Raw genomic sequence first — 13,552 nt, forward strand, 5'->3', positions numbered from 1 at the left:
TCTCCTCAGCTGGTAGCTGAACTTCTATAACTTGGTGTGATATGCAAACTTTTGAGGTGTGTTAAATACACTGGAGTGAGAAATAAGGATCTGACATCTTTTGTTATTAAAGAAGTAAAATATCTGAGTCTGAGCTGTGTCTTTCTTTTTGTTTAAAGCCTGCACTTGATGATGACAGCAACATTTTAAAACCTCCTCCTTAAATCTTTGTGCCTTCACGCCTGTCACTTCTCAGTATTGCTCGCTGTAAACATATTCATCGCCTCTCTGTCATTTGTATTCATCGCTGCACTTTGATCCATATTCATCCTAAAACACGCTGCTCACTGTGTCGTAGTCCTTGCTCATGTGAGAAGTGCTGGGCAGTGATTTGAGGTACTCCATGTGCCTTCTGGCGTCCTCCTGATTGTGTTTGATGTAGTAAATGATGTAAGCTGTCACCATGGAGAACCAGCAGAACATGGCCACAAACATGGCTACGTCAGTCGTCTTGTGGTGGAAGTTGCAAAAGTTGATCCCCGAGTCCAGGACCTGGATCACCGGCTGTCCCACGTACTCCTCCTGCTCTGACGTGAAACAGCTGACCTCGTTCACCGTCTCAGGGTCGAGCCTCAGCTCCCTCAGTGTCTCCTGCAGTGAGCACTCGCAGTGCCAGGGGTTCTGGGAGAGGCGGATTCGGGCGTGCAGCTTGGTGAAGGTGTCCCTGGGGAGGCCGCTCAGATGGTTGTTTGAAAGATCCAAGGTCCGCAGGGCTTCGGAAACCCCCTGAAAGGCATCGACCTCCACGCTCTCCAAGACGTTGTGAGATAGATCCAGCTCCCTGAGGCGGTGAAGGTCAGCGAAGGCTCCTTTTGGGACGTGTCGGATCTGGTTCGACGAGAGCAGGAGAACCACAGTGTCCTTGGGTAAGTTCGGCGGGATGCTTTCCAGGTTGCGCGAAGTGCACTGCACCACCATGCCGTTCCTCTCTGTGCAGTGGCAGAGCTTAGGGCAGGCATAGGCGGTCATCATCAAAGAGAAGAGAAGTGTTCCCACAAAGAAAAGAGAACTAAAAGAAGAAGGGTTTATGGATGACCTGCACCTTTGAGAGGCCCCCATTAGCCAGCGTTAGGACTGAAATCAGTGCTGCTGGTATGAGGGTGTGTTGCTTTAGAGGCATGAAATACATTCAAGCAAAGGATGTGGCTACAGTTTCATTCTCAACATTCGCTTGAACATCGTTTATTCTGACAGTTAACTGATCCATCTCAAAAGAAGGCAAACGTTTGAAAGTTTGCATACTTGCTAAATGAAATTTCACAGTGAGGTATGGATGATGTAACCCAGAGACAGTACACGGTGGGAAATGTAGTCCATGGTGGGAGGGACACCTCTTCTCCGCCCGGCTGCAAGAAACCTGTGAGAAAAAAAAGATGACAGTGAAACAAAGGGTGAAAAAGATATCGCGGCCCCTTCATCTCACAGCCTCTTTCCAGGAAAAGTAAATAAATAAATAAAATCCTCCCCCTCTTCTCCGACTCCTTCCTCCTTGGAGGGGGAAGTTGGTAAAGTTCAAGATTATCATAATAATACAAGGTTTTCTATAGCATGGGTCCCTCAACTCAAAATCTGTCCCCGCGAGAAAACGACAAGTCATTAAACAAGGTGTGGGCTCATCAATATGCATCAGATGAACTTTGAAAAACAGTGATTTGTGATTAAATAAGAAGTTGCCTGTAGTCTATAAGGTTAGCAGTGATGTATGTGAGAGCATCGAAGGTCGGGATGCAAATTAAAACCCTCTACAGGATGCACTGTATTCAGGCCGATGACAAGGTGCAGACTGAGTGATAAGCAGCTTTTTGATCAAGACTGTGAGTCTCAAACAAGCTGCTGTGTAATGGCTTCTGAATGATGTTCATACGATAAGCTAATGTTTCAGAAACTGCGGTGCCCTTTTGGAAATTACAGGGATATTAACGTGGGTGTAGCAGAGATAAGGATGCAGGAAATAAAAAAGGATATTACAGGTGTAGATGTTATTAAATGGGGGCATAATTCGGAGATAAACTCTCATAAATTTCAGCTAATTGAGTTTAAATTTCCTTTAAAGCATCTACCTTCTATTTTTGTTCTTTATTTGATATTTTACACGATAAAGTAGATTCTAAATGGCAAACTTAATTAATTTGTTAATGTTAATGTTAATGTAAAAAGTATCTGATTAACTGATATATTAATTAACAATTACAACAATAAATGCCCAGCTCCCCTTAGGAATACCATAGAAACACTTTTGCATACATTATTATTCCTATTCATGATAAAGTAATCTTATACTGATCAATACAGGCAGAAATTTTTTTTTTTCTATTTTGGTCTCATTTGGCTTAACTATTTTAAACTAAATTTGGAGTTGGTAACTTACCTGACAGCTTCACTCTGTCCTGCTGGATTTTAAACGGACCGGAGAAACATCCAGGAGTAAATCACCGCCTCATCCTCTGCAAACAAACAGACGTCTCCGCTCAGAATCTAGCTGAGAAAAAGCAGCTGCTTAAAGAGTCCAGCTGTTTAGTCAGGATCTCCTGTCTGTGTATTTGCAGCAGCAGCAGCAGCGGTGAGTCTCTCTCTCTCTCTCTCTTGCTCTCTCTCTCTGTCTGTGTGTGTGTGTGTGTGTGTGTGTGTGCAGAGATGGAGAGGTGAGGTAGCACCACTGGAGCCCCGGTTCTTCCTTTGTTTGCTTCCGGGAAATACAGCACTTGGAAGACTCCGGGAAAACGTACACAACACAGAAAGTTTTTTGTGTAGTGTACAGTAGCACTGTATATTACCGCTTTGTAGGCTGACACACTAAAGTTGATAATCATTTCATGATAGATTCTAGCATTTTTTAAATATGGAAGAAAAAAATCTGTCTAATCTTTATGTAGAAATTTTGAGGGGTCCCGCCCACAGTGATAGAAAAATGTGTTTTCTTGTTTTCTTCCAACTCAAAGGGATTAGAAAATAAATTAATTCAGAATATATACAGTTGTGGTCAAAAGTTTACATACACTTGTAAAGCATATAATATAATGGCTCTACCGAGTGTCCCGTTATTTCTAAAACTCTGATTTTTCTCTAATAGAGTGATTGGAACAAATACTTCTTTGTCACAAAAAACATTCATGAAGTTTGGTTCTTTAATGACTTTATTATGGGTTAACAGAAAAAAGTGATCACATCTGCTGGGTCAGAAATATACATACAGCAGTGCTAATATTTGGTTACATGTCCCTTAGCCATTTTCACTTCAATTAGGCGCGTTTGGTAGCCATCCACAAGCTTCTGGCAAGCTTCTGGTTGAATCTTTGACCACTCCTCTTGACAGAATTGTTGCAGTTCAGTTAAATTTGATGGCTTTCTGACGTGGACTTGTTTCTTCAGCATTGTCCACATGTTTTCAATGGGGTTTAAGTCAGGACTTTGGGAAGGCCATTCTAAAACCTTTATTCTAGCCTGATTTAGCCATTCCTTTACCACTTTTGATGTGTGTTTGGGGTCATTGTCCTGTTGGAACACCCAACTGCGCCCAAGACCCAACCTGTGTGCTGATGACTTTAGGTTATGTTGAAGAATGTGAAGGTAATCCTCCTTCTTCATTATCCCATTTACTCTCTGTAAAGCACCAGTTCCATTGGCAGCAAAACAGCCCCACAGCATAATACTCCCACCACCATGCTTGATTGTAGGCATGGTGTTCTTGGGGTTAAAGGCCTCACCTTTTCTCCTCCAAACATATTGCTGGGCATTGTGGCCAAAAAGCTCGATTTTTGTTTCGTCTGACCACAGAATTTTCCTCCAGAAGGTCTTATCTTTGTCCATGTGATCAGCAGCAAACTTCAGTCGAGCCTTAAGGTGCCGCTTTTGGAGCAAGGGCTTCCTTCTTGCACGGCAGCCTCTCAGTCCATGGAGATGCAAAACACGTTTAACTGTGGACAATGACACCTGTGTTCCAGCAGCTTCAAATTCTTGGCAGATCTGCTTTTTGGTGATTCTTGGTTGACTCTTCACCCTCCTGACCAATTTTCTCTCAGCAGCAGGTGATAGCTTGCATTTTCTTCCTGATCTTGGCAGTGACGAAACAGTGCCATGCACTTTATACTTACAAACAAATGTTTGCACTGTTGCTCTTGGGACATGCAGCTGCTTTGAAATGGCTCCAAGTGACTTTCCTGACTTGTTCAAGTCAATAATTCGCTTTTTCAGATCCATCCTTTGACTTTCCCATTGTAGCGTTTGTGGGCGTTTGTATCCAATGAGCCCTATTTAACTGGCCTAAGAGAAGTCACCAGCTGTCGTCACTCATAATCGCTCACAAGCAGTTAAGAGGCCATGCTATGAAGCTCAGTTCACTGACAACTTTCTAAGTCACCAAAATTGCTAATTCATGTTGCCGTATGATTATTTTTGACCCAGAAAATGTGATCACCTTTTTCTGTTAACCCATAATAAAGTCATTAAAGAACCAAACTTCATGAATGTTTTTTGTGACAAAGAAGTATTTGTTCCAATCACTCTATCAGAGAAAAATCTGACTTTTAGAAATAACGGGACGCTCGGTAGAGCCATTATATTATATTCTTTACAAGTGTATGTAAACTTTTGACCACAACTGTATGTGTGTATATATATATATATATATATATATATATATATATATATATATATATATATATTTATATTTATTTATTAGGGGTGCAACGATACACAAAATTCACGGTTCGGTTCGGTTCGATACTTTGGTGTTACGGTTCGATATTTTTTCGATACAAAAAAAATGTTCATGCCTTTTTAATTTGTCATTTATTAAAATTATAAATATATATTTTAACTCAAAAGTACAGTTTTTAAATTTAACCCTAACCCTTGTGCGTGTTCTTTATTTTGACAGCGAATGCGCACCTGCGGACCACTTATGTGCAGCCCTGGTTATTTAGCTCATCATATTGCAGCCACAGAAATTATTTTGTCCATGAAACCATAAAGCTGCACTTTCTTTTTGCCTTATAGTCTGATTTGTCATAACTTCTCCGTTTTGTGGTAAGCTTTTCTTTGGCTGTCACTTCTTCACCCTGACCTGTCTTATTTGGCTCAGCAAAACTGAAATGCTTTTACATGCGCACTCGCATAAGCTCAGCGATTCTCTGCGCGATCAACCTCTCACATGTTTAAGCTTGCTGCGGGAGATTTCACTTGTCATGTTTGCATAGTAAGCTAACGATTAATAAGACGATGTCAGAGGAATTGGTGCACAAATTATCATCACTCACAGATCAGTGCTGTCGCTCTCTATACACAGTTCGCATGATTGCAAAGTGAAAGCAAAAAAACAAGCGCAAATTCAAACGCGATTTCAATATGTCACATATTGACAGTGGCTCACCGATGCCAATGACATAATTACCCAGCTACATTTCTGTAAGAATGCAAAAGCATTGACATATATTTTTCCTTCCTACAATAGCCCGACGGGCAGGGAAGAGGTAGATTTTGGTAGCCCGACTGAAAAAAATCGCTAGCCCCAGGACGTCGGGCTAGCGATATTGCAAGCCCTGTATCTGATTGAGGAATCACTCATCTTTGGAAAAGAGAGTTTATTACAGAGAAATGGCTCTTTCCAAAATAAAAGCTATACTATCCGCTTCTTCTGGGCTATATTCTCAGCAGCATAAGGAGAATCATGTGCTAACAGCTGTCTAAATGACTCAGCTAAAGTTAGTAGCATGCTTGTTGTTTTTGTCTTTGCACTAGGATGATGTCGGCGTAAATGTGCAGTCATATTTGTTGTGTTCCCACTAGTGCTTTCAGGTTAATCTCGTTGAAATGACCTTAACGCCACAACACGGCAAATCTCCGTTAACGAGCTACCGCCGATCGCCCCGTGCATGGGACTAGACGGCCAACACGTTAACGAGCTAACTGCGCTAACACACTAGTTCCCACCCATGTAATTGAGCATTGCACGGCACATCCAACATACTGTTTTACTTTAGTCCATGACTCGCTTACCTTCATGTCACATGAAAACCAAAATAATTCCAAACGCCAGATCTGAATGAGGGTGGGGGAGGTCCATGTTACAAGGAGAGCTTAACTTCTGTCTTGCTAGCTTGCCCTGCGCTCTTCCTTCTGACTATGCTGTCTGTGTTGAGCGCTCAGTGGATCTGCGCTCGACAGTGCAGCCTAGGCGGAGCAGTCGAACGCAGATTCACTGAGCGCTCAACACAGACAGCATCGTCAGAAGGAAAGTTGATAAAATAAATTACAAATGTTGCATTGTTCGATACATATGCGTACCGAACCGAAAGCACTGTATCGAACGGTTCAATATCGATACGAATATCGTTGCACCCCTATATATATATATATTGCTAGGGCAATGCTTCATGGGCCACATGCCGAGCCCCCAACCGCGAGCAGTTATGCCTACCACGCCAGTTAAGGTACCGAAATACAACGGGCTAACCCCGTTAGAGCCCTACCTCTCACAAGTGCGACTAGCCGCCAGACATAGTGGCTGGAGCGAAGAGGAGACTGCTACACACCTAGCGCTAGCATTAGAGGGAGATGCACTGCAGATACTCCTTGACCTAGCCCCGGCAGAGCAGCATGAGCTCCAGGCCCTCACCGCGGCACTCGAGAGGCGATTCGGGCAGCGGCACTCCACTGATCAGAGCAGAGAGCAGCTAACCAACCGGAGCCGTCGACCAGGCGAGAGCCTGGGCACCTTTGCAGCAGACGTGTTGCTGTATGCTCGTCATGGCTACCCGGAGTTTCCAGCAGCAGCCCGTGAGGAGCTAAGCCTGTATGCTTTTCTGCGAGGACTTTTCCCAGAGCGACTACGCCAACATGTCCGCCTGGCCATGCCTCAGACCCTCCGTGAGGCGCTCCTTGAGGTTGAAAGGGCCGAGCCGGTGCTCACCTCGCGACCTAACCAGGAGGTGCCCCCCCCCAAATTACCCCCAAATCAGAGCCGCAGACTGCGACGGGGAGGGGGAGGTCGCCGAGATGTCCCAGCTGCAACCCTCGGTGCCCCGGAGGCATCCTCGTCGACCGCTGCTACCGGTGCGATGAGCCTGGCCACGTGGCGCGTGACTGCCCAGCACCAGCCCCGAAGACCGGAACTACGCAGCCTCAGGGAAATGAGGAGGGAGCAGTGTAGCGAGGGGACCACCGCTCCAGCTTCCTGCCCCCCTCCAAGGACGATGCACAGTGGTGGGCCGAGTTGGGCACCTCAAGGGACTCTACCTGAGCTGCTGTGTTGAGGACCTGCCATGCCAGGCCCTGGTGGACATGGGGTCTACCATTTCCCTGATACGACCTGGCGTGCTCCCTGAAACATCTGGGCCACTGGTGAAGCGTTGGTTGCCCACAGACACCCAGCTGATGACAGTGACGGGGGAGAAAACCGTTATGCGGGGGAAGAAACCGTTGCGGATCCTAGTGAAGGATCTAGAGCTGGTGCACGACTTCTGGCTCGCCGACATTCAAGACCAGTGCATCATTGGCCTGGATCTGCTGAGCCACTGGGGGGCCTGCGTCGACACCGCAAAGCTGGCTATCACTCTTGGCGCAGAGACTTTTGCCCTCCAGCAGGGCCAAAAGCAGGGAGCGGGGACCAGACGAGACAGGCGTCAGGCAGCTGCCGCTCAGCAGATTTCGGATGCAGGTGGCTCCGGGTCATCTCCACTTGCCTCAGCCTCAACCTCCCTCGACCGAGACCATCGAGGCTGTTGATGACCTTTGGCAGTGCAGCAGCGTAGGCCTCAACGTCGACCAGCGCCAGCGGTTGAGGTGCCTCCTGGACGAGAATGTGGACATCTTTGCCGCCAGTGACAAAGACTGTAGGCAGACGAGTCTGGTCCAGCACACCATCGACACCGGCTCTGCTCAGCCCATCCGTCTGCGCCCACACCGGCTGCCCCTCTCAAAACGGCAGGTAGCGGAAGAGTAGATCCGTGTGATGGCTGCGGCTGGGGTGATCGAGCCGTCCAATAGCCCATGGGTGTCACCCGTGGTTCTGGTGGGGAAGAAGGATGGCAGCCCGAGGTTCTGCGTGGACTTTCGCCGTCTCAATGCAGTCACCAAGAAGGACTCGTACCCGCTGCCGCGGATCGACGAGGCCCTAGATTACGTTACCGGCTCCAATTGGTTCAGCTCCCTCGACCTACGCAGCGGTTACTGGTAGGTGGAGCTAGCCCCCGATGCAAGGCCTAAGACTGCATTCACCATTGGACAGGGGCTGTGGCAGTTCAGGGTCATGCCATTTTGGCTCCGCAATGCGCCAGCGACGTTTGAGAGGCTGATGGAGAGGGTGCTCGTGGATATCCCTCGTAGCCGCTGCGTTGTGTACCTGGATGACCTGTTGGTGCACGGTGGCGACTTCGACAGGGCACTGTCTCACCTGAGCGAGGTCTTGAGTGCCATCCGACGAGCTGGGCTGCGGCTCAACCCCGCGACATGCCGGCTGTTGGCGAGAGAGACCACGTTCTTGGGCCATGTGATCAGCGCTCGAGGTGTCGCCACTGACCCCGCAAAAGTGGCTGCGGTCTGGGACTGGCCGACTCCCTCAAATGTCCAAGAACTGCGGAGCTTCCTGGGCCTAGCCTCCTACTATCGTCGGTTCATCAAGGGGTTGGCGACGATGGCCAGCCCCCTCCACCGCCTGACTGATAAGGGACAGCTGTTTGGCTGGGGGGAGGCCTGTGCTGCGGCTTTTGCACAGCTGAAGGAGGCCCTCACCAGAGCCCCAGTCCTGGCCTACCCCGACGCCCGGCAACCTTTCATTGTGGACACTGATGCTAGCAATGTAGGAGTCGGGGCGGTCCTTTCCCAGCAGGACGAGGCTGGAGAACGGGTGGTGGCATACTTCAGTCGTGCCTTGGGGCGAGCCGAGAGGAACTACTGCGTGACCCGGCGGGAGCTGCTCGCCGTAGTGCTAGCGGTGCGGCACTTCCAGCCATATCTGCACGGCTGCCGGTTCCTCCTGCGCACTGACCATGCATCTCTGACTTGGCTCCTGAACTTCAAACACCCAGAAGGGCAGGTGGCCCGCTGGCTGGAGGTCCTTCAGGGCTATGACTTCGAGATCCAGCATCGGGCAGGTTGACAGCATGGCAACGCTGATGCCCTCTCCAGATAGCCCTGCATAGCCGCCGAGTGCCGCTACTGCCTGCGACAGGAGGAGCGGGCCCAGGAGGTGCTGGGGGTGGCTACTGCTCAGGCCACAACCGGCGGAGGGGGGTGGCTCCCATTGACAACGCAGCAGCTGAAGCGTGAGCAGGAGGCCGACGCGACGTTGGTTTAGGTGGGGGCCTGGCTAGAGGCGGCGCAACGCCCCGCCTGGACGGGGGTGTCGGGACAGGAGCCCGAGGTGAAGGCCTACTACTCCCAGCACAACAATCTGGAGACCCACGACGGCCTCCTGTACCGGAGATGGCGGGCCCCCGGTCAGTGCAGAGATCTCCTGCAGCTGTTGGTGCCTTGGTCGCTGCGGTCGCAGATGCTTGAGCTGGTCCACGGCTCGGTGGGGGCAGGACACTATGGGAACGCCAAAACTCTCCGCCGCCTCAGGGGACGGTTCTACTGGCCTGGCTGTCGACGGGATGTGGAACTTCATGTGCACTGCTGTGACACCTGCACGGCACAGAAGGGCCCAACTCAACGCTCCACTGCCCCCCTTCAGCAGTACCTGGTGGGGGCCCCAATGGAAAGAGTGGGAGTGGACGTCCTAGGGCCTTTCCCTGTCAAAGAGTCAGGGAACCGGTATGTGTTGGTGGCTATGGACTGTTGCAATGACGACGGCCGAGAAGCTGGTGGAGGAGATTTTCACCCGTTTTGGGGTCCCGTCTGAGCTCCACAGTGACCAGGGGCGTAACTTCGAATCGAAGGTCTTCGGGGAGATCTGCCGGCGACTGGGGGTGGAGAAGACGAGAACCACACCGCTCCACCCACAAAGCAATGGCTTGGTTGAGCGCTTCAACCGCAATTTGCAGGATTTTGTGTGGGGTAATGGGGTCGTCGGGGACGACTGACCCCTTAGGTGGGGGCTATGTAGCGGGTCAGGGCTGTTCGGGGTTCTGTTTGTACAGTTATGTTTTGTCTATGTTGCCATTGTGACGGGTGACGCCCTCTCACTGCGACGGTGTGTCCTTCCGGTGTCAGAGGACACCCTGTGTGTTGTTGTTGCCGCGCTGAGCAGTTAGCTAGCGGCAGTGTTCTTCTGCAAATGTTAATAAACAGTTGTGCTCCCTGGCTAGCTCATGGGAAGCAAGACCAAACGATACCTCCGTCTCCTCCTTGTCTGAGCTCGCCACAATATATATATATATGTATATATATATATATATATATATATATATATATATATATATATATATATATATATCCCAAAATTGCTCAAATGTAGTTACTCATCTAAACAAGGAACAGAGGAAGGAAAACTATTGTAGTAGCTGCCCACTTTATTAGGGAAATTTGCTCATGTGTAGTTTATGATGTAAAGCTGTAAGTTTGTAAGTTAACACTCAATGATCACTTTAGTACATACAGCTATTTGTGTTTAGCTGAAGGGTTAGCTCAGATTATTAAACACAGGGTTCAATCCACACGCTGGTCAAAAAGTTGCAGTGAAAGACTTGTTTGCTCTTCTCTTTTCTTTGGTTAAATATTTGCAATTAGTGAATCACACTCACTGGCCACTTTATTAGGTACACCACGGCCCATGAAGCTAGCCAGTTAGCTCTGATGGCTAGAGCCTGATGCCAGAGCCAACACTGAGGGGGTTCATGGGTTCAAGCTCAGGAACAGCCAACAATGTCAGCATGTCTTCTTGTAAATTATACTCTCTGACCACTTCATTAGGTACACTGGGGGCATGAAGCTAGCTGGTTAGCTCAGATGGTTAGATCGTGGTGCTTCAATGTCTGCAGTTTGTAAGTTACAGGCACTGGCCACTTTATTAGGTATACCTGCTGATTTATAGCTAACTGGTTGGCTTAAATGGTTAGAGCGTATTGCTAATAAAAAACAATACACACACTGGCCATAAGTTTATATAGAATGACGTTTAGGCACTCGCAATCACAATGAAACAACTCCGTGCATTTAGAAGTTGTCAAGACAACCTGCATGAATCACTCAATCTCAGCAGGAGCAGAACCAGTGCTGTCAGCTTAGAACAGGAAACTCAGATCACCAGCTCACCAAAAATGAAGAATGGAAGATTGGAAAACATGAATGCATGCATCCGTGTTGTAAATTCTGAATTCATTTTGGGGGGTTTTATGCAGAGAAAGCTTCTGACAAACTGCATATCTACAAACGTTCTGCTTATCATATGTGGCATTCACTCCACTAAATGATTGGCTGAGCTCCTAAAAATGAGTTTTTGCAACTCCCCTATTGTGTAAATCAGTCCACGTGCATTATCTCTTTATTTCCCGGCACCTACTGATGTATCAAATTCAAATTTCAAGCTTGCTTGCACTTTTGAATGACAGCTAAACCTTTTCTTTGGGACATCTTCTCTCCCTCTCTGATGTATATTTTAACCCCATTCTGTATTTGTTTGATTATTAAAAAGAAACAACACTGCAATGAGCACTTTTGCAGCCCCAAAAGGCACGACAAACTAAATTAATGAGTGTTTTGTACTCTGCCATTGAAGTTGCCCACTTATTAGCCCACTTAGAGTATACTGAGCATCCATTTTAATGAAAAGGAACAATAAACTTTTTATTCTCTTCATGAACATCCCATTTAAAAAAGTCTGGAGGTCCCTGCGCCTTGTTTTGTTAACCTACTGCCACCCTATTGTCCCCGTGCTCTGTGTGTGACTGATTGCTTGCCCTGCATGCCGCTCTCTGTCATTCTTCATAAACATTGATTACAATTGTCCTGCCCCGATGGAGGACTTCAATGCTGTCACACTGGCTGTGACAAAAGACCTTTTTGAAGGTATGGTGGACATGCAAAGACTGCCTGAATGCAGGCAGCGCTTTGCAAAGCATCTGTATGATTAAATGGCAGCCATGTGCAGAGTTCAGCCCCGTCAATTTTGCTGAAAGGCAGAATCATTGATTGTATTGACCAGTGAAGCATTTCAGTGTGCATGAATTTGCTTTTACTGTGGCTGCATCCACAGCCCGTCCTAGGCACGCTGATAAATGCTGTAACAGCTCAATGGCGGCTTTTTGTTTATTTTTTTTCTTTGCCTCTTAGGTGATAGATTTACTTCACATCCGCCGCCATTTAAGCTTAGTGAAACTTGCCAAGGCATTTGTTTAACATCCTTACTCATCTTGTCAGGCTCCTGGCAAAATTCCTGCATGGTATCCTGTCTTAAATAAATTCAGTCCTCCTCAGGATCACAATGATATGGAGCCGGGCCAGTTAAAGTGTCGGATAGGCATTAGAGACAGAGTACTTCTGTCATGTTTCACATTTGCTGTATCAGTGCTGAATTGCAAAAGATGACATTACTTCCTGTGAACAAAGATACTGTTTTTGACACCTCTTGCCTGGCTTGTTATAGATGACATTGTAAAGTCACTCTCTGAAAGCAGCACCGCACTGCCCTACAGTATATATTGACCTCTCCAAAGCCACACTCGGTACATTTGATAATGATTTCAGGCTGCAGAGGGTACATTGGATTTTGCTCACTCTGCTTCCAGTTGCTTTCAGTCACAGCATGTTTTAGCTCTGTGACCCTGTGACAGAGGACCAGGACAGGCGAGATCCTGGCTCACAAAAGATTTGGAGCATCTTTGAGATCTGTATGTCATTGCTGTCCTCATTGCTTTGATAAAAAGTCGTTTGCATTAGAGAGAAGGTTGTCTATAAGCAGCTTACAGCATTGCTAAGTGAGAGCATGGACAGGCTCCAACATTCATACCCTGAGCCAACACTGGGGCAGAGAACTTTAGGACGAGGCCAGTCGGACAAACCTTTATTGAATCTTTATTAAGGGTAAATTAAGTGAGAAGAGCACAGAGAGACAGACTGATGAAAGCAGGATTAAAGTCCAGCTCTCAGAGGGTTTGGGGCTACTTTTGAGAAAAGAAACAAACTCATCTCAAGGTTTGCATTTATCATACTAAAGAAATGAGACATCTCTCTGAATTCGTCCATCTATCTGTTCTTTTCTTGCTGAAAAACATTTTATCTGATCCATTTCAAACTTGGCAAGTGTAAAGCTGGGGACACGAGAAAGTAAAGTGCTGAGTTTGAGGTCATTTGGCTGAGTGGTCCTCATATTTTCAATAAAAGTTTTCCATTAAAGTGACCGCTGACTGCTCCACTCTGTGTTTAGGGGGAAGCACAGACATACAGGCATGCTTATTTGGCTGTCTTTGTGATTCATTGACATTATTGCACTTTCAAGCCTCTTAAAACATTTGGATTTATTTTTAATTTTCCGTAATCCACACAGGATCTATATATATATATATATATATATATATATATATATATATATATATATATATATATATATATATATATATATATATATATATACACATAT

General features: G+C 46.9%; 1 pseudogene; it reads right to left on the minus strand.

Moving 5' to 3' along the window:
• Positions 1-309: 309 nt before the first annotated feature.
• On the minus strand, positions 310-1,098 carry LOC146608178 (leucine-rich repeat-containing protein 3 pseudogene; annotated as a pseudogene).
• Positions 1,099-13,552: the final 12,454 nt, after the last annotated feature.

Source organism: Diplotaxodon limnothrissa, linkage group LG23 (genome assembly GCF_057381915.1).
Source record: "Diplotaxodon limnothrissa isolate DT_005_m linkage group LG23, D_limnothrissa_male_GT1.1, whole genome shotgun sequence".
NCBI lineage: Eukaryota > Metazoa > Chordata > Actinopteri > Cichliformes > Cichlidae > Diplotaxodon > Diplotaxodon limnothrissa.